This window comes from Sorex araneus, chromosome 1 (assembly GCF_027595985.1).
Source record: "Sorex araneus isolate mSorAra2 chromosome 1, mSorAra2.pri, whole genome shotgun sequence".
Classification (NCBI taxonomy): Eukaryota; Metazoa; Chordata; class Mammalia; order Eulipotyphla; family Soricidae; genus Sorex; species Sorex araneus.
In genome coordinates this window covers 370,413,237-370,432,792 of record NC_073302.1, presented here as the reverse complement: position 1 = coordinate 370,432,792, position 19,556 = coordinate 370,413,237, and the positions used below count along the sequence as shown (strand labels likewise).

General features: G+C 40.2%; 1 pseudogene; it reads right to left on the bottom strand.

Moving 5' to 3' along the window:
- Positions 1–9,127: 9,127 nt before the first annotated feature.
- Positions 9,128–18,166, bottom strand: LOC101545733 (vesicle transport through interaction with t-SNAREs homolog 1B-like; annotated as a pseudogene).
- Between the last annotated feature and the right edge of the window lie 1,390 nt (positions 18,167–19,556).

The following is a 19,556-nucleotide window of genomic DNA, read 5'->3' as shown; positions in this document are numbered from 1 at the left end:
AAAAAAAAAAAAAAAAGATGCAGATAATACAAAATAAACAACTCTGGGATTTAGGACTGGCTCAGTGTTTAAAGCACCTGCCTTGCAAGTGGGAGATCATGAGTTCAATCCCTGGTGCCACTTACATATACCCATTAAGGTCCTGGAAGCTCTGCTGTTTGTGAGCCCCTGCACGACATCTCACCTACCTCAGCCAGGTGTGTGTAAGCAGCACCATGACCGGAAAAATGTGTGAGCACCAAGGTCAGAAGAAGAAAAGAAATGGACAGAGTATATATACATAAATATATATACACACATATATACATACATATATTCCTTTAATACAAATATATGTACATGTATATTTAATTCAAGTATATATACACATATATATGGATTATATATATTTGAAAAAATATATATTTGTTTGGGGGCCACACTTGACAGTGCTCAGGGCTTATTTCTGACTCTGTGTTCAGGGGGCATATTTGATACCTAGGATCGAACTGGGGTCAGCCACATGCAAGATGCTACATACATTTTACCAAAGAAGATGTCTAATTTTCTAACATATGAAAAGATGTGCATTATCACTTATTATTAAGGAAAGGCAAATTAAAACACAATGAAATATTACCTCAGAGCAGCTAGAATGTCTACTTATTGTAAAGACAAGCAACAAGAAGCATTGTCAAGGATGGGGAGATAATGGAACCTTTCCACACTGTGAGAACATAAGGTGGCTCAGCTGTTCTCAAAAATAATACAGAGTTGGGGCTGGAGCGATAGCACAGCGGGTAGGGCATTTGCCTTGCATGTGGCCAACCCACGTTCAATTCCCAGCTTCCCATATGGTCCCCCCAGCACCGCCACGAGTAATTCCTGAGTGCAGAGCCAGCAGTAACCCCTGTGCATTGCTGGATGTGACCCAGCAAGCCAAAAAAAAAATAAAATAAAAAGAGTATAGAAAATTAAATTTATTAAAAAAATAGTATGGAGCTTCCTCAATAAATTAAAAAGAAATTATTTAAGAGCCAGTCATTCTACTTCTGGTTTTTTTTTTTAATAAGGAAACAGTAATTTGGAGAGATTCACTGTCACGCTCATTTTCACATTCATACTAACCAAGAATGAAAATGAACTTTAGTATTGACTGGCAGGAGACTGTATAGAGATATATAGAGATGTGGCACATATAAACAATGGAATATTACTCAGCTGCAAAGGAATTGAAATACTTGAAACAAGATGGATAGACTTAGAGGGCATAACATTAAGTGAAATGAGTCAGATGGAGAAAGATAAATACTACATAGATTTTACTCATGTAAACAATACAACTAGTGAACAAGCAAGCAAAACAAATTACTAGACTATAAAAACAAAGTAATGGTTATGAGAAGGAAGTAGGTAAAGAAGTGAGCAAATCAGGTGAAAAGAATTGGTTGTGTACAGGGGCGGAGTTCCATGGGCTGAGCCCTATTTTGTAGCATCTTGTTCAAGGAGCAGACCTTGAAATACCAGTAACTGTTGTGTTATTGTCCTTCTGACCCTCCGCACAACAACAAAAAGAATTTGTTTATTGAAGGGATTCAAATTAGACTTTTGGTCACTGTTACTGTCATCCTTTTGCTCATCAATTTGCTCGAGCAGGCACCAGTAACGTCTCCATTGTGAGACTTGTTACTGTTTTTGGCATATCGAATATGCCACGGGTAGCTTGCCAGGCTCTGCCATGTGGGCGGGATACTCTCCATAGCTTGCCGGGCTCTCCAAGAGGGATGGAGGAAGCAAATCAGACTTTTGGTAATGAATAAAATATAGTGTATGCATAAACTGATTTATAATGCTGTAGGCCCACACCCTATGTAATACTATGAGCCAATATTACTTTAGTAAAACAATAAAAAACAAAACAAAACAAAACTGGAGGGGCCACGAAGACAGCTTAATGGGTTGAGTGAATTCTGATTCCCAGGACTGGGTGGCTGCCCCCAAACCAAACAATAAAGGCACTTGACTATGCAGCGACAATAGTGATCTGTGCCCAGATGGCCGTCATTTTCAGTCTTTAATAGCTATAGGGCTCTCTTTGTTTCCTCAAGGTCAGTAAGATTTTTTCCCTCTCATTGATTTGCTTTATTTGTGGACTTTATTCATTAAATAACTAAAGCATGCTCACTATGAGTAGGATACTGCTTGGCTCTGGGCATTCCTCTATTGCCTTTGTCCTCAACCAGATATGAGAGAGAGAGAGACAGACAGCAGACAGACAGAGAGACAGACAGAGAGAGACAGAGAGAGAGACAGAGACAGACAGACAGAGAGACACACACAGAGCACAGAGAGAGAGAGAGAGAGAGAGAGAGAGAGAGAGAGAGAGAGAGAGAGAGAGAGAGAGAGAGAGAGAGAGAGAGAGAGAGAGAACTTTGCCTGCTTGAGTTTGATCCCTGGCAGCACTGTTGAGTGCTACTTCCAAGCACTGAACCAGAAGTAACTCCTCAGCATCTCTGGTCATGGTCCCCAACTGGGAAAAAAAATTAAGCTCCTAAGTGTATACAATAAAAGTCAGGCCTGGTTTAAATTCCTTTATCCCTGGATTATCTCAGAGGAAAAAGCTTTTGTCAGGAGTTTGTTCATTTTTTTTGGTATGAGAGGTAGCCCTTAACCGATTGCTTTTGATTAGTCTGTTGTTGTTATTACTTTGTTGTTATTTTGTTGGGAGTCACACCCAGAGGTGCTAGAGGCAGGGAGAGGGCCATCAGGTGGTTACAGTTTGTGTGGCTAGGTTTATAGCTGGCTTGCACTCCAGCCTTTGGAGACATTTCCCCTGTCCTGGCATTAGCACTCCTTTACAAAACTTTTTATGATTATAGAAATCATTGCTTCTATAATCACTATAACATTTGTATCTCTGTCTCTAGGTTTCTTTTCCCCAGAAGGCAATATTCCAATCTCAATCTCAATCTTAATGAACTAGTCTGTAGTTGCTATGGCACTCATTTTGTTGATTGTGGATTTACATGTCTGGGGCAAACTGGGATTAATTTTCTGTGGCTCGTCTCACAGAGGCAGTTGAGAAAGTTCCATGCTTCCTTCCTGTGCCAGGGTTCCTCTGACTCCACATTTCCAGTCTCTCTGTCAGAAGGAATATAGACTCTCATTAACACTTTAACTAGTTATGTTTTCTGCTGCTAAGGTCTGGTCCACTGCTGTCGTGACTTCCTGACAAAGAAATGTGCCGGAGAGGTATAAGGGGGAGTCACAAAGGCTGACACATCCCTGAGGTGAAAAGTTAAGTGGAATATAGTGACTAAGAATACAATGGTCTGAATGTTAACCCTTGTTCAAAGTTACCTTGGGCAGGTTACTTATCTTTATCTTTTCAATTCTCAATTTCCTTATTTGTAAAAGGAGACAATGGTGGTAGCAATTCCATGCTAAGGAATGAATAACAGAAAACCTCCCAAACTCCTAGAGTAGATGGTTGACGTTAGGGTCTACTCTGGACCCACTGAGCTTTATGTTGTGCAGAGAACCACCAGACAGAAGTTCCCAGTTCCTTTTAAGCTTCTCTCTTTCCTGGTTCTCTCTGAGCACTGTGCTATTTCCCTGGCATGTCTTATTTTGATTTTTGCCTTCCAGACTCTGGAAGCCAGATGGTGGTTTTCCTACTGTTCTTTCTTTCTTGAAATTGCACCTACTCTGAGATTTTACAAGAAAATCCAGGGAATATTATAACTGGGGCAGTGAGAAATGATTGAATTTCACTCACGTGGTTTTTACTTCTCTGGCGTCATTTTATATTTTTATTTTAGCTTATACCAGAATATATGATAGTACCAAGCAGAAATTTATACAGGCTCAAAAATTATGAACAGACTAGTAGTATTATTCCCAAATGTGTGATTGAAATTTTATTGTGAGGTAGTGTGGAACATCTAAAAATTAAATGTATGGCAAATAATAATGCCCTTTCTCTGTTACATAGAGCCAAGCTCTTAAACTGTTGGGTCATGACTCCATAAGAGGTTGCATAACTGAGTGTGGTGTTCACACATTTTTTTTTACATTTAATTAATTTTATTAATTTTTGGTTTGGGGGTGACATCTGGCTGTATTCTGGGATCACTCCTAGTGGATCTTGGGGGAACATATATAATGACAGGGATTGGACCTAAGTCAGAAAGATGCTTAGGAAAATTACTAATAGGACACTGGGATTGGGTCAGCGATAGAATACAGAGATAAGGCACCCACCTTGCATACTAGTAAGTCAGCTAAACAATGGTTTGAATGTTCAGCACTATATATGGTCCCAGGAGCAGATTCAGAGATCATTCCTGAGAACAGAGTAAGAAATGGCTTCTGAGCACCACTGGATGTGGCCAAACTCCATCCCTCCTCCTAGCCACCACACACACACACACACACACACACACACACACACACACTCTAGTTCGCTCTATCTATCTATCTATCTATCTATCTATCTATCTATCTATCTATCTATCTATACCTATCTATTTATCTCAGACTAAACACTGGGAATGTGCATAGTTATGTTTGGTGGTGAACTTTTGATTGTAGTTTTCTTTAAGTAATTATTATAATTACTAATAAATGATGATTTAGATTAACATACAGAATCATTTGTGTAAGGTAGATTGTTTCTAATTATTTTATTTTTCAGAGCTCTAGATATCAGATATAAAGTAGAAATATTCAAAATACACAGTATCTTTGGTTCTTTTAAAATCATTTATCTTTCTTTTGGTAGCTACCACTGCACTTGAAAAATCATAAATACTTCAAACCCAGGAATAATGATATTGCTAAAATAAAACATTTATTTACATATAAATGTCCTATTCATTATGAGTTGAGTTTATAGTAATAAACTTTCTCATTTATAATAAGTGGCCACAACTGCAACAATCAAATTCTAAGATGTAGATACTAGATTAAAGTGACTGAGTATATCTCAGAATCAAAAAACAAAAAACAATTGTTCAAAAAAAAATTCAGCCTTGTTACAATGTATAATCCTTCTTAAAGCTATTTTGAATTACTGCCAGATCCCTGGCTATGATTTTGCAATCCCAGCCAAATTATTCATAAGACTGTTGGAGGAGGGTGTTGGAAGTTCTACCTCACTCATCCACTACCACCGAGGGAGTGATGCTCTCTTCTCTCAGCATCATCTGTCTTTTGCTGAGAGACCAATAGTTTGAATTTATAGTGATCTGTGAAAATCAATGGACATTGTGGTTTCACAGTAACCACAATATTGTCATTTCTGAACAGAATATCCAAGTTCCTCACAATCCACTGTAGCCCTTCTGTGTCTTCAAAGCAGCAGGAAACCAGTTTATGTAGTCAGTTAAATGGTGACTTTGACTAAGGAATTTTGTGTCATGCTCTTATCACTAAACTGGAAATATATTCAAAATCAACTCAGAACATTGGAAAACTGAACACAGTTTATTATGAATTATTCATGTAAACCTGTTTTTTTTTCACTTTTTGAGTCACACCCAATGATGCTCAGGGGTTGTTCCTATCTGTACACTCAGGAATTACTCCTGGTGATGCTTGGGGGACCATATAGGATGCTAGAGATTGAACTCAGATCAACCGCGTATAAAGTAAATGCCATTCCTGATATATTATTACTCCAGCCCCTCCTGTAAACTTTTATTGTAATATTTAAAGAGCACAAACTATTTTATTTTTGGAGGGTGGTTTGGGCCACACTTGACGATGCTCAGAAATTGCTCCTGATTCCAGCACTCAGGAATTACTCCTGTCGGTGCCCGGGGGACCATATGGAATGCCTGGGATCGAACCGAGGTCAACTGCATGCAAGGCAAGTGCCTTACCTGCTGTACTATTGCTCTAACCCCCTATTAAAACTCTTAATGTAGCACTGTAGCACTGTCATCCCATTGTTTATAGATTTGCTTGAGTGGGCACCAGTAATGTCTCCATTGTGAGACTCGTTGTTACTGTTTTTGGCATATCGAATACACCACAGGTAGCTTGCCAGGCTCTTCCATTCGGGTGGGATGTTCTCGGTAGCTTGAGGGTCTCTCAGAGAGGGATGGAGGAATCAAACTTGGGTCAGCCACGTGCAAGGCAAATGCCCTACCTACTGTGCTCTCGCTCCAGACCAAAACTTTTAATGTAATAATCTTATTTTCTTACTATTTGACTGTCTTTGATTATCACTTACATGTCAATCTCACACTCAGTTTAGTAAAATTTTATGACTTTATCCTTTTCTTACGTGCGCTTTAATTAATTTATTTTAGTCCCTTTGCTTCTCTATTGATAAAGCATGTCTCCATAAAACCATTAAATAACTATACTATGGCTGGAGAAAGGTCAATAGGCTGAGTGCATGCTTTGCCTGTGGTAGATCTGGAATTCCTGTGAGCTGATGTATTCAGTGAATTGTGTATTTCTATTTAAAATTTTTTAAATAATTCATTTATTTCATTTTTTTGGTCACACCTGGCTGTGCTCGGGGTTTACTCCTAGTTCTGTACTCAGAGATCACTCCTGGTCGCACTATGGGTACTATATGGGGTGCCAGGGATCAAACCCAGATCAGCAGCATGCAAAGCAAGTCATACTTGCTGTACTCTATCCCTAACACCAGATTGTGCATTTTATACATTTTGGTAAAGCACTGTGATTTGCAAAATTATTCATAATTGAGTTTTAGACATACAAAGACATATGATGCTGTAGAACTCATCTCAACACCAGCATCAACTTCTTTCCACCAATGTTCCTGGGTTCCCTCCTATATCAATGTCCACTCTCACCCCCACAGCCTGCCCTCTTGACAGGCACCTTTCTAAGTTCAGTTGTTTAAGTTTGAGTCTCTTGATTTCAGTGTTGTTGACCCTCTGGTTGGATATTTGGCTTTGTTATTTCTTTAAAAAAATTTTTTTTATTAGTAAATCACCCTGAGGTACAGTTACAAACTTATGAACTTTCATGTATGCATTTCAGTCATATAGTGTATTTCTTTTTTTTTTTTTGCTTTTTGGGTCACACCTGGCAATGCACAGGGGTTACTCCTGGCTCTGCACTCAGGAATTACCCCTGGCCGTGCTCAGGGGACCATATGGGATGCTGGGATTTGAACCCGGGTCGGGCGCGTGCAAGGCAAACGCCCTACCCGCTGTGCTATCTCTCCAGCCCCATATAGTGTATTTCTTAACACCACCTTTGACCTTAATCCTCTGACCTGGCCCCAGTTGCTTCTTATCTGTATTCCCCTCTACTCCACTTTTTCACTTTCTTTCCTTCTCTCTATACTCTGGGGCCAGGGTTGATCAGGGCATCCCTCTCTGCTGCCTTTAAAATATTGCATTCTCTCACCCAGCTATTCTAAATACTACATATGAGTAATATCATCCGGTGTTTCTCCTTCTTCTGGCTTATTTCATTTAACATGATATCTTCCAGTTCTCTCTATGTTGATGCAAATTGCATAGTTTTATCATTTCTTATAGTTGTGTAGTATTTGTGTGTGTAAGTGAATCATAAAATGGATCACAGATAAATGGATCATGAATATGTGATATATATGTATGTATATATTGCACGCATACCATATCTTCATGATCCACTTATCTGTCATTGGACATTTAGGTTAATTCCAAATCCTAGCTATTGTACCAAGTGCTGCAATAAATAATGATGTGTATATGCTTTTTTGAATGAATGTTTTGTAGTTTTTAAAGTGAATTGCATATTTTTAAAAGTAAAACTTTGACCATGAGTCATAGATCATTATACTTCATGTATAATGAAGTATTATTTTCTGTATTTTTCTGTGAAGGGAATAATAAACAACCTGATTAGAAGATGATTGGAAAAAAAAACCATTTTGCAGGTTTAAATCAAGTTCACTTTTACAGATTTTAAGAAAAACAAACTGAAGAAATCTAGTGAGTCGTTCCTTTAGTATTTATACTTTGTGATTTGTTTTATAATAATATAAGATTTTTTATTTTCATAAATTAAAACAGATGATACATATGGAATTGGTGCCAGCAAGTTTACCAGTGAAGCAAAGCTCAAGACCTTAAGGATTTTGATAGCCCAGTTTCCTTGCTCTGATCATGTTGAAAGATGTTCATGTAGAGCACGACCCTAGAGAATTGAAGTCAGTGCTGGCTGGCTCACTGGAGTATAAGTAGAGGCTGCGGCTTTACCCCAACAAGCTCCAGCACTAGCTTAGAATTGTTTCAGCCCTGCTCTTACAGAGTTCCAGCAACCCTTCTAGTGGAGACTTATCCCAAGCTCTTCTTGGCAGTGAGCTTCCATGGCACCTTACAGTGCTTCCTGGTGGAATGGCAAAAAGTAGTTTTGCCTATTCTGATTGCCCTACTCCAAGCTGGATGGAAGACAGGAATAGAATTCCCCTTGCCTGGAATTTGGCTCCATTAAAATGTTGAACAAATGAAGGCAAGCCTTGGAGAGACTTGGTGATTTCCCTCTTTAAGTTGTTTGATATGGGACAAAGGGCAAGGTCTCAATATTCTAGACCAGACTGAGACGCATAGTATATGAGCAGATGATATACTCACGAAGAGGGTGGCTGAGGTCATTAAGCTACTGGTGACCCATGTTACCTTGTGGTGGAACATACCAAGGATCCCGAGCTCTGGCCCATGTTCATCTCATGTTCACATGCCTAACCTCTTTTTTTTTTTTTTTTTTTTGCTTTTTGGGTCACACCCGGCGATGCACAGGGGTCACTCCTGGCTCTGCACTCAGGAATTATCCCTGGCGGTGCTCAGGGGACCATATGGGATGCTGGGAATCGAACCCGGGTTGGCCAGGTGCAAGGCAAACGCCCTACCCGCTGTGCTATCACTCCAGCTCCTAACCTCTTCTCTTTTTCAGACATTTAATTACATTTTTTTAACCTTGGTGCAGAATACTGGCCTTGTTGCTGTACTTCACATTTAAGTGGTTTTTCACCTGCCCTCCTTCATCCCAAGGTCTGGTCACACAGTGAGTTCTTCTACTGTCAGCTCATCACAGCAGTGTGCTAATTCCTTCTCTTAACACCAGTCATTCACAGGGTCAAAGTTCAGGCCTACAAACTTCCCTGAAGGGTTTAATGCTTACTCAAGAATCTGTAATAAATGAAACCTGCCAGGATGAGTACCTCTAGTAAGATAAGAATGGAAAGTAGCAGTTTGTTGCTTGCCACTTTTCTGGACATTGAACAAAGAATCTTTAGACTTTTGCTCAAAATTTCACTGGGTACCAAGAATAGGTGTGTTCCAACCACTCCCGTTGCTCACCTACCTCTTCTAGGATTTCTAAGCCAATTTGTTCAGTCTCTGTGGCAATGGGTTGAGGAATTGAGTGGCCCAATTTAGGCTTTCAGTTCCCTGCAGTAGCAATGCCCTTAGAGACAGCGTTTGATTCACGTGCTCATTTTCCCATTGTTTGTGTGTCATAGTCCAGGTCCCCGGACAGAGCTGTCAATCATTTGCTTGTCACCTCCCAGTGAAGGTGAGCAAGGTTTTTCTGGCAGGTTCGAAGTTCAGATATCACAGTGTTATAGAAAGATGCAGTGCGTAGCCTGGTTCCTCCTCCATCTCTGCCAGAGTTTCACTTGGCTGCTGATGTTCATCAAAATCTCTCACCAACCTTTTCTTCAGTTTGGTTTCTGCTCCCCAACGCATTTCTCCGGCACCCCTTTTAGGTGTTCGTGGAGGCCGTGAAAGATTTCATGCTATTTCTCGAAGTGCTCGGACACGTTCGAAGTAGCCGAGGTGCCAAACTCCGTATTCTAGGCAGGCTCGTAGCCAGGTGATCAGCCTGGCAATCATGTGGGAATTATGGCCACCAGGGACAATACATTTACGGGTCCAAACATTTCTGGAGATAGCACAGTGGGTAGGGCATTTGCCTTGCGCGTGGCAGACCAGGGTTCTATTCCTCCATCCTTCGGGGAGTGCCAGGCAAGCTACGGAGAGTATCCCGCCCCCATGGCAGAGCCTGGCAAGCTACCAGTGGCTATTCGATATGCCAAAAACAGTAACAACAAGTCTCATAATGGAGACGTCACTGGTGCCCGCTCAAGCAAATTGATGAACAACAGGAAAACAGTCCTACAACAGTGCAACAGTGCTACAGTGCTACAGCGCAGTGCTACAATTAAAACATTATTGATTGCAGTTCTGGGACCAAACCCAGGTCCTCACACTTGTGCGCTAGCACCAGGCAATCTACCCTGCCAATAACTTCTCTTGCTTAATGGGATTCTGCACTTCCTTTGGGCCCTTACTTGTTGAGACCCTCTTCGACTTGCTTCTTTTTTGTTTTTCTCTTTTATTGTTTTTTCAATAGGAAAACATCCTGTCCTTCCCATTCTTAGGGATTGCCAGCCATATTCTCTGGGTTCTTACTCTGGATTTTTTTTTTGCTTTTGCTTTTTGGCTCACACCCAGCATTGCTCAGTGGTTACTCCTGGTTCTGCACTCACAAATTACTCCTGGCGGTACTTGGGGTACCATATGGGATGCCGGGGATTTAACCCAGGTTGGCCGCATGCAAGGCAAATGCCCTATCTGCTGTGCTATCACTCCGGCCCCTAAATTTTTTTTTTCCTTTTTGGGTCACACCTGGCAATGCACAGGGGTTACTCCTGGCTCTGCACTCAGGAATTACTCCTGGTGTTACTCAGGGGACCATATGGGATGCTGGGAATTGAACCCGGGTCGGCTGCATGCAAGGCAAACGCCCTACCTGCTGTGATATTGCTCCAGCCCCAGGATTTTTTTTTTAATGGCATGATTCTTACTCTTTTTTCTAAATTGAGGTGTCCTTAAAGAAGAGACTTTGCACTCATAATATTTATAATCTTAACACAGTGGCTGGTTTATAATCTACACATGACAAACATTCTTATAGTCTTTATGTTTTCTTTTGTGTGTGTGTTTGGTTTGGGGACCACATCAACACCATCTGGTGGTGTTCAGGGCTTTTTCCTGGCAGCCTCAGGAGACTGTATGGTGTGCTGTAATAGACCTGATTAGCTTGCTGCAAGGCAAGCACCCTAGCACTCTACCCAGTGTACAATTGCTCTGGACCCCAAATAGCTATCTTTTTTTTTTTTTTGCTTTTTGGGTCACATCCGGAGATGCACAGGAGTTACTCCTGGCTCTGCACTCAGGAATTACCTCTGATGGTGCTCATGGGAGCATATGGTATGCTGGGAATCGAACCCAGGTTGGCCACGTGCAAGGCAAACACCCTACCTACTGTGCTATTGCTCCAATCCTTCCTTCCTTCCTTCCTTCCTTCCTTCCTTCCTTCCTTCCTTCCTTCCTTCCTTCCTTCCTTCCTTCCTTCCTTCCTTCCTTCCTTCCTTCCTTCCTTCCTTCCTTCCTTCCTTCCTTCCCTCCTTCCCTCCTTCCCTCCTTCCCTCCTTCCCTCCTTCCCTCCTTCCCTCCTTCCCTCCTTCCCTCCTTCCCTCCTTCCTTCCTTCCTTCCTTCCTTCCTTCCTTCCTTCCTTCCTTCCTTCCTTCCTTCCTTTCTTTCTTTCTTTCTTTCTTTCTTTCTTTCTTTCTTTCTTTCTTTCTTTCTTTCTTTCTTTCTTTCTTTCTTTCTTTCTTTCTTTCTTTCTTCCTCCAAATAGCTATCTTTGTGGGGGGGAAATGGTTTTGTTTTTGGGCTACAATTTGCTGTGTTCAGGGACTACACCTGGCTCTGTGATCAGGGGTCACACCTGGTGGTCCTCCAGGGACCTGATGCAGTGCTAAAATTTGAACAAGAGTTGGCCAAGGCAGACTAGGCAAGCACCTTTACTTTTGCACTGTTTGCAGCTGTTATGAAAGAAATGGACTCCTTTTGTTTAGTGTCTGGGGAAAAGAACTGGCCAATGTCAAAATCATCAGACTCAGAGCTGGAGGTGTGCGCCAGTGATAGAGCACATGTTTTGCATGTATGAGGCCTTGAGTTTAATCCTGGCACTAAAGCAAACACCAAAGCAAACAAAAAAGCAGCCTACTCTATAATGACTAAAGAACCCCCTGATTATCAGCAGAGACCACTGAACTAAAAGTCATTCCACCAGTGAAGCTACCTGTGAGTTAGGAAGTTGTCAGAATGAGGAGAGGAAATTGGATTGCCAAGAGTTTAAAAAATAAAGTTAAGCAAATCAAGCATTTCTTCAGAAAAAGGATCTTTTGAAAATAAAAAAGGTAGGAAGGAAAGATATGATTGCTTTTACCTCTGCTGTTTTCCAGCACTTTCCTAATCAGCCTTTTTTTTTTTTTTAACCACACCTGGTTGTGTTCAGGGTTTACTCTGGGCAGTGCACTCAGGAATCATTCCTGGAGGGACCAGAGAGCCATATATGTTTTGGGAGGAATGGGGGCGGGATTTAAGATGGATGAAATCCAGGTCAGTTGCATGGAAAGCAAGTCCTTACCTGCTGTATTATCTCTCTGTCCCCTAAACTCATTTTTTAGGAAGGCTCAGATGACATATTATTATTATTCCTTTTACTATCTACTTCTATAAGACAGAGTAATGCTGTGGCTAAGAGGGCCATATTGAGGCTGGAGAGATAGTACAGTGGGTAGAGTGCTTGCTTTGTACGTGGTTCACGAAGGTAAGATTGTCTGAACTGGATTTTAGTCTTGTCATTGACTTTCAAGATTGTTGTGGGCATGAAATAAATTGAGTACATGTAAAATAGAGCCGCACATGGGTATGTTCTCAATAAATATTAACTGCTATTATTTATGGCATAGATTTGTGGAGTAGAATACTTTGCTCTAAAAATTTTATTTTTAAACAGAAAAGCCATTCACTACTTAAAATTTCATGGCATTTTCCCTCTGTTCAGTAATGAAAGCAGGTTTCATGAGTAAATAAACAATTTGTAAGTAAACAGGAAAGTTTGTATTTTGTAAGATGAGTACCTTCAAAGATTACCATGTCACAAAATCAAGATTATCCTTTGCTATAGTTGACAAATGACCATCAATTATTGAATGAGGCTGAAAATGACCTCTCAATAAGTACATGCATGACAGAATGGGAAATATAAAATAATCTTTCCTTGTTCCCAAGCTACATTCTTGATAAACATGGAAGTCATTGTAAAACTCTAAAGACTAAATATTTAACTCTCACAACATGTAGCAAATGTTTACATTTTTTGTATACAGTTCAAATCTCTTCAATAAGTAAACATTGGTTTAATTCCCATGTTTCTTGGTTTCTTTTAATAAATGGTGTATTTACTTTATCAAGAAGGCCAAACTAACATGCAATATTATACATACATATATAATACTATAAGTATTCATGGATGGTTGACTTAATTGTCTAGCATTAAGTTTGATTGGCTACCACTATGGCTGTGCAAAATTTACTCTCTGCCATTTTTGGAGGGGAGCCATGCCTGTGGTCCTCAGATGTTATTCCTGACTCTGTATTCAGGAATTAATCCTGGGAGTGCTCAAAAAAATGTGTGAGATACCAAAGATCAAATCCAGGTCAGCTGCATGCAAGGTAAGTCCCTTACCTGCTATACTATCTCTCCACCCCTGAATCTTTGCCCTTCTGACAGGTTAAGATCTGTCTCATATCCCTATCTATTACATGTATCCTCATTTTATCATGATATTATTATGTTAAAAATTTGCATCTTCAAGGAAAATATATTAGATAAGGAGAAGCTGATATTAATTATAAAGGTCTATACCAGATGAGGTGAGGGTGACTTGGCTCCAGGAAATATTTCAAGGACACGTGTATCTGCCGGCCTCACTTATGGCATTTTTGCCATCTACTTGGGCAAAGCGTAACTATCCAGATGTCTTTGGGCTGAAAGGGAGAAGGAAAACTGCCTGGTTATGGATTGGGCCAAAACAGTGAAACTGATCACTTCTTTACTTGCTCAGAAAAAGAAGGAAAATAGATTTTGGCAGAATACTAGCTTTTTCTACTAACTACATTATTCTGTTGATTTGCACGGTTAAGTTTCCAAGATACAGAATTTATTATGTTAGTAAGCTTTTTCTTTCACTGATTCATAACAATGTAAGTCTAAACATAACAAAGTTATATTCATAACAATATAACATCCCTCTCCCAACCGAACCACAAGGGACGCTGAATTTGTCAAGTTTCCAGTATTGTTGACATACTTGCTTCCTACAAATTACATTCCTTTTAAAAAAATTTGCTCTTCTTTTTTAGAACATGGTTCATTAAAAACTGATCTTTGTGGATCAGAAGCCATAGTACAGTGGGTTGGCACTTGCCTTGCATGTGACCTTCCTGGGTTGGAGTCCCACCCTGTCCTCAACCCCCCTCCCCAGCATTGCCAGGAGTAATTTCTGGCTGCAGAGCCAGGAGTAAGCCCTGAGCGTGGCCCCAAAGCAACAACACCCTACCCTCTCCTGCCTGAACAAAAAATTGATTTTTGGGGGGCTCAGGGAGAGAGCTCTAAGAGCTAGAGAGCAGTGCTTTGTATGTGGGAGCACTGGGTTCAGTCCCAGTGCTCTGTGGTCCTTAGGACACCTTTAGGAGCAACTTCCAAACACCCAAGACAGGATCTGTTGTGGTCTGGATATAAGAAGAATAATGATGACCACTGACCTTTGCTGCTCGAAAGGCTGGAGCACCTGTTTGCGTGCAGGGGCCCCAGGTTCTGTCTCCAGCACTGCATGGCCCCCGAAACACTGCAGCCCAAAAAACCACTGGGTGTGGCCCTGCCAAAAAATCTATCTTTATGAAACTGATTTTTCCATCTAAAATTCTCATAACTGGGGGCCGGAGCGTTAGTACAGCAGGTAGGGTGTTTGCCTTGCACACGGCTGACCCGGGTTCAATCTCCAGCATCCCATATGTTCCCCCAAGCACTGCCAGGAGTAATTCCTGAGTACAGAGCCAGGAGTAACCGCTGAACATCTCTGGTTGTGATCCAAAAAGAAAAACAATTTTTTTCCTAATCGTTCAGAACCTTCTTTCAAAGAGAAAATCTTTTTTTTTATTTGTTTGTTTTGGGGCCGCACCTGGAGCTGCTCAAGGTTTCTACCTTGATCTGTGTTCAGGAATCACTCCTGGCAGTGCTCATGGGGTGCAAGGGATTGAACCCTGGTTGGCCATGTACAAGGCAAATGCCCTACCTGCTGTACTATCTCTCTGGCCCCAAGAAGTAACTTTATTTGTTTTTGGGTCCCACCCAGAAATGCTCAGGACTAACTCCTGGCTCTGTACTGAGGGGTCACTCCTGGATGGGCACGCTCTCTGCCCACTGGACTATCTTTCCAGCCCTCAACAAGTTACTCTTAAATTTTCTTACAACAGTTCCATATACGAACAGGTCTCCTGATAACAGGAGCTTGTTTGTCCAGCCTTTCCAGTAGGTGAGAAAAGACCTGTAAGTATTTTACCTTTTCTTAAGAAAAGAAATGTAGTAACCCATTTATTTATTTTTAATTCACTTATTTTTATGTTAGACAATTAGCTTTTCTTATCACATGCTTTATTATCATTGTTGAATGGTGTGACTATGGTAAATGGGAATTCTATCTCATCTTTGACTATAATTTTTTTATAGTGTTCTTTTTTTGTTGTTCTTATTCCTTATTTATTTAGGTGAAAATTTCTCTTAGGAGAACTGAAGAGGAGTTTTACCAGAATAGTTATATCTTATGAGTACTAGGGAATTAGGTAGTAGAGGGAAGCAAATTGTTTAGGTTTTTATTTATTAGGCACTGGTGCTTATTTGAAGTGGCAAAACTTGAAAAAAAAAATGCATGTATTCTAACCTTAAAAAAATTGAACCGTGACAAACGATTGCATAGAAAAGTTAGTTTTGTGTCTCCTGGAGGAATATATTGCTTTTAGAAAGTACCTATCCTGACTCACCAAAACTTTAGCCTAGATTTTACTTGGGTTAATTTTATACACCATTCCTATTGTTTTAAAAATGTTTATCCTTCACAAATATCTCTTCTTTCAAAAGTAAGCCCATTTGGGGATTATGGTAATCTTTGTTCCTGATTAAAATTTCTCTATCCTGTTGCTTTGTATTTTACCTTTCGCTGTAGCTTAATCCACATTCTATGGTTTTGTGATTAACTCTGACTGTGGAATGTTGTGTTGGTTTCATACGAGCCTCAGCTGAACAGAAAGACATGTTTCATTTAAAATTTCTGCGGTAACATTACTTTATTTGCCCTCTAGTTTTGCCCATTGAGCAAAGAATTATTATTATTATTATTATTTTAGTTTTATTTCCTCTTCTTTTCCTTAATTATTCCTTTGCAGTGATTTGTGGAGTGGTGGTGCTGGAGGGGGGTGGTTTCAAAGTACTGATCAGTAATTCATAAAATTGGGTTTCCTTGCAGTTAAAATAAGCAATGACATTTAGCCATCTACAAATCCCCACCCTACTGTCCCTAGTGTTAAGATAACTGATTAGTTCCGCTGCCCTGCCAAACACCTCCCAGCATTCACCTATAATGGCCCGTAAACTTGAAAGCCTCCATGGCCTCTTTCCCTGTTCCTGGGTGAGGTTTGTGGGGGTGGAGGAGGGGCGCCGAGCCCAAAGGAGAATGAGTGAGAAACACTGACAGAATCACAGGGGGAATGGGGAAAAAAGAACTTAAGAGGATTATAACAAGAAAGGAAGCATTTGGAGTCCTGGGAGGTGATGCCAGTCAGGATATCTGAATCGCTAAGAAAGGAGAAACTTAGCCCTTCCATGGGGAGTACTTGGGCCGAGAATTTCTTTTCCCTTCTATATCCTTCTCCATCTTTCTTCCTGAGGAGTGATGGGCTTGCATTCCTTCTCAGGATGGAAGGGAATGGGCCGATTTCTGCAAAGGAGGAAGTTTCCTTGAAAAGGCGGCATGTGACTTCCCATTTCCAGGGAGCAAGAAGGAGCAATGGGGCAGGGTAAGCATTTCAGTGAGACCAGCTGATGACATCAGAAAAAGGCAGGCCAACAGAATTTGGAGTGGAATGTAGAAAATTGCTATTCAGCAGTGGCTATTGAATTTAGGGCGTTTTAAGAAGGGCTTTTCCACAGAAAGCCTTGAACTTACCAAGGGACGGTCAGGCAACATGGATCATTTAAATCAAGATTTTCATTCTGAAATGTGTTTTGATCATATTTGATTTCATTTTAAGAAAAGAATATAGCTTGATCTTTTTAAAAAATGATTACTAGACTTGTTACTAATAAAATTTTTCTCATGAGCCTATTTCTAGCATCTAGTTTTAGATGACAGGTTGGCAAAAATAGTCAAAATTCTAAATATGTGTAATTGCTGATGGTAGAGATTTTTTAAACAACATGAGAAATTTGCTGAAAATTTGCTTACAGATAGCATCAAGCACCTTAATGGAAACAAATTCATAAATATTGTGGTTTTTTCTTGTATCTTTTTGTGGGGCTGGAGTGGCAAAAACTTCACCTAGGCCTCGAAGGACTTGCAGGCCTAACGCTTCTGTTCTCAGCCCAGAGGTGGTGCTGGGCCTTCCATGACTGCGGCAGGGGTTTCTCTGGGATTGCTCTGTGGTGCTTCGGTTGGAATCTTTACATGTGTCTGGCATATGCAAGGCTTGAACTTCAGTCTTTGTGCCTTCAGTTCGATATTTTAACTACACCATTGCTTTAAAGTTCTATTAAATAATTTTTGAGGAACTTAGCAGCTGAGAGATGTTGTTAAACACCACCCTTCAATAACAGCAGAGTGTTTATTTTTTTTCTTTTTGGCTTTTTGCATCACACTTGGTGATGCTTGGGAGTTATTTCTGGTTCTGCATTCAGGAATTACTCCTGGTGGTGCTAGATGGGATGCCGGGGATTGAACCCAGGTTGGCCATGTGCAAGGCAAATGCCCTCCTTGCTGTACTATCACTCCAGCCCCAACAGCAGGTTCTTTTTTGATGGGCATGGTGGCTGATCCACTAGTGGCTGATAGATGGTGAGAGGGGAAAAACACTCCATGGACCAGAACACCAACATGATGATGTATCTGTATGACATGACCATCTTTCCTCAATTTTTTCTACTTTATTATTTTATATCAGTTTTAGGTTTATAAGCAAAATTTAGAGGAAGGAGTCGAGATTGTCATATACCTCTGGCCTCCTCATCATACCTCCCCATTATTAACATTCCTCACTAGAGAGATTTGTTCCAATTGATGAAGTTACATTAATATATTACTAGCGCTTAAAGTCCATTGCTTACATTATTTATTCTTTGTTTACACTGGGTCTTGCTCTTGGTCTTATGTCATCTATGGATTTGGGCAATGGATAAATTGTGTCCATCATTTATGGTATCTTACAAAGTATTTTCTCTGCCTAAAAATCCTCAGTATCCTAGTATCCATCTCTTTTCTTCAGTTATAACAATTGAACTTTTTACCATCTTTATAGTTTTGCCCCAACCCTTTGGACATTCTGGCCCCTTGGTATGCCTTTGGTCTTATGTCTAAAATGTCATCACCATACCTGAGAAAGACATCTGGGTTTTCTCCTGTCTTAAAGAACATGACTTTCAAACTTATTTGCTCTACTGTCCCCTTTTTGGGAAAAAAATAATCACCCAGTTCTGTCTCCTTCCCACTCCCAGGAACCTACCTTCATTTAAGTGAATGGAAGGCACCTTTCTTCACCAATTGCACAAAAACTATAATAGACCCTATGGGTGTTCCAGCAACCCCAACCAAAAAGCCCATGCTTGGGGTCAGTATTGGTATCTACCACCTTAGAAAACACTGTTCTAGGAGTTTCTAGTTTTGCATCTATTTTTAGTTCAGAGTGAAGATGCTTGTAGTTTTAGGTTTGTGGTCAAGTCCTGTGAAGGGTATATAAGATCAAATCTGTGTCTAGAATCGTATTTTACATGTGGATGTCTAGTTGTTTCAGACCCCTTTTTTTAAGAGACCATTTTTGCTCCATTGTATTGCCTCTTTCCCACTGGCAAAGATTAATCGATGATATTAGACGAGTCAATTTCTGACCTCTCTATTCTGTTCCCTGACCTCATGCACTGCATTTTCCCCACCTCCAGCAATACTATATTGTATCCATTATTATTGTCTTATTATAAGACATGCTGTAGTCTTAGAGTGTCAGTCAGCTTTGTTCTTTAATGTTGTGTTGACTATTTTGGGTCTTTTGCTTCTCCATATGAACTTTAGAATTGGTATTTGCTATCCATAAAAATAACTTTCTGGGATTTTGATTGGGATGGCACTGAACTGTCTATCATGATGGGAATAATTAACATCTTGGCAGTGCTGATTTCTTCCCTGTCAGTGAAAAGAACTATCTTTCCATTTACTTCATTTTAGAATTCGGTTCATCAAAGTTTCTTCATTTTTCTTATATGGATTTTGTACATATTTTATTATACTTACATAAAGATATTTCATTTTTGACAATGTTAATGTAAATGGGGCTATATTATTAGGATTTAACATGATTATTCATTCACTTGCCCTTCCCTTTTTGTTGTTGTGATGACCTGAGTCACACACGGTTGTTGC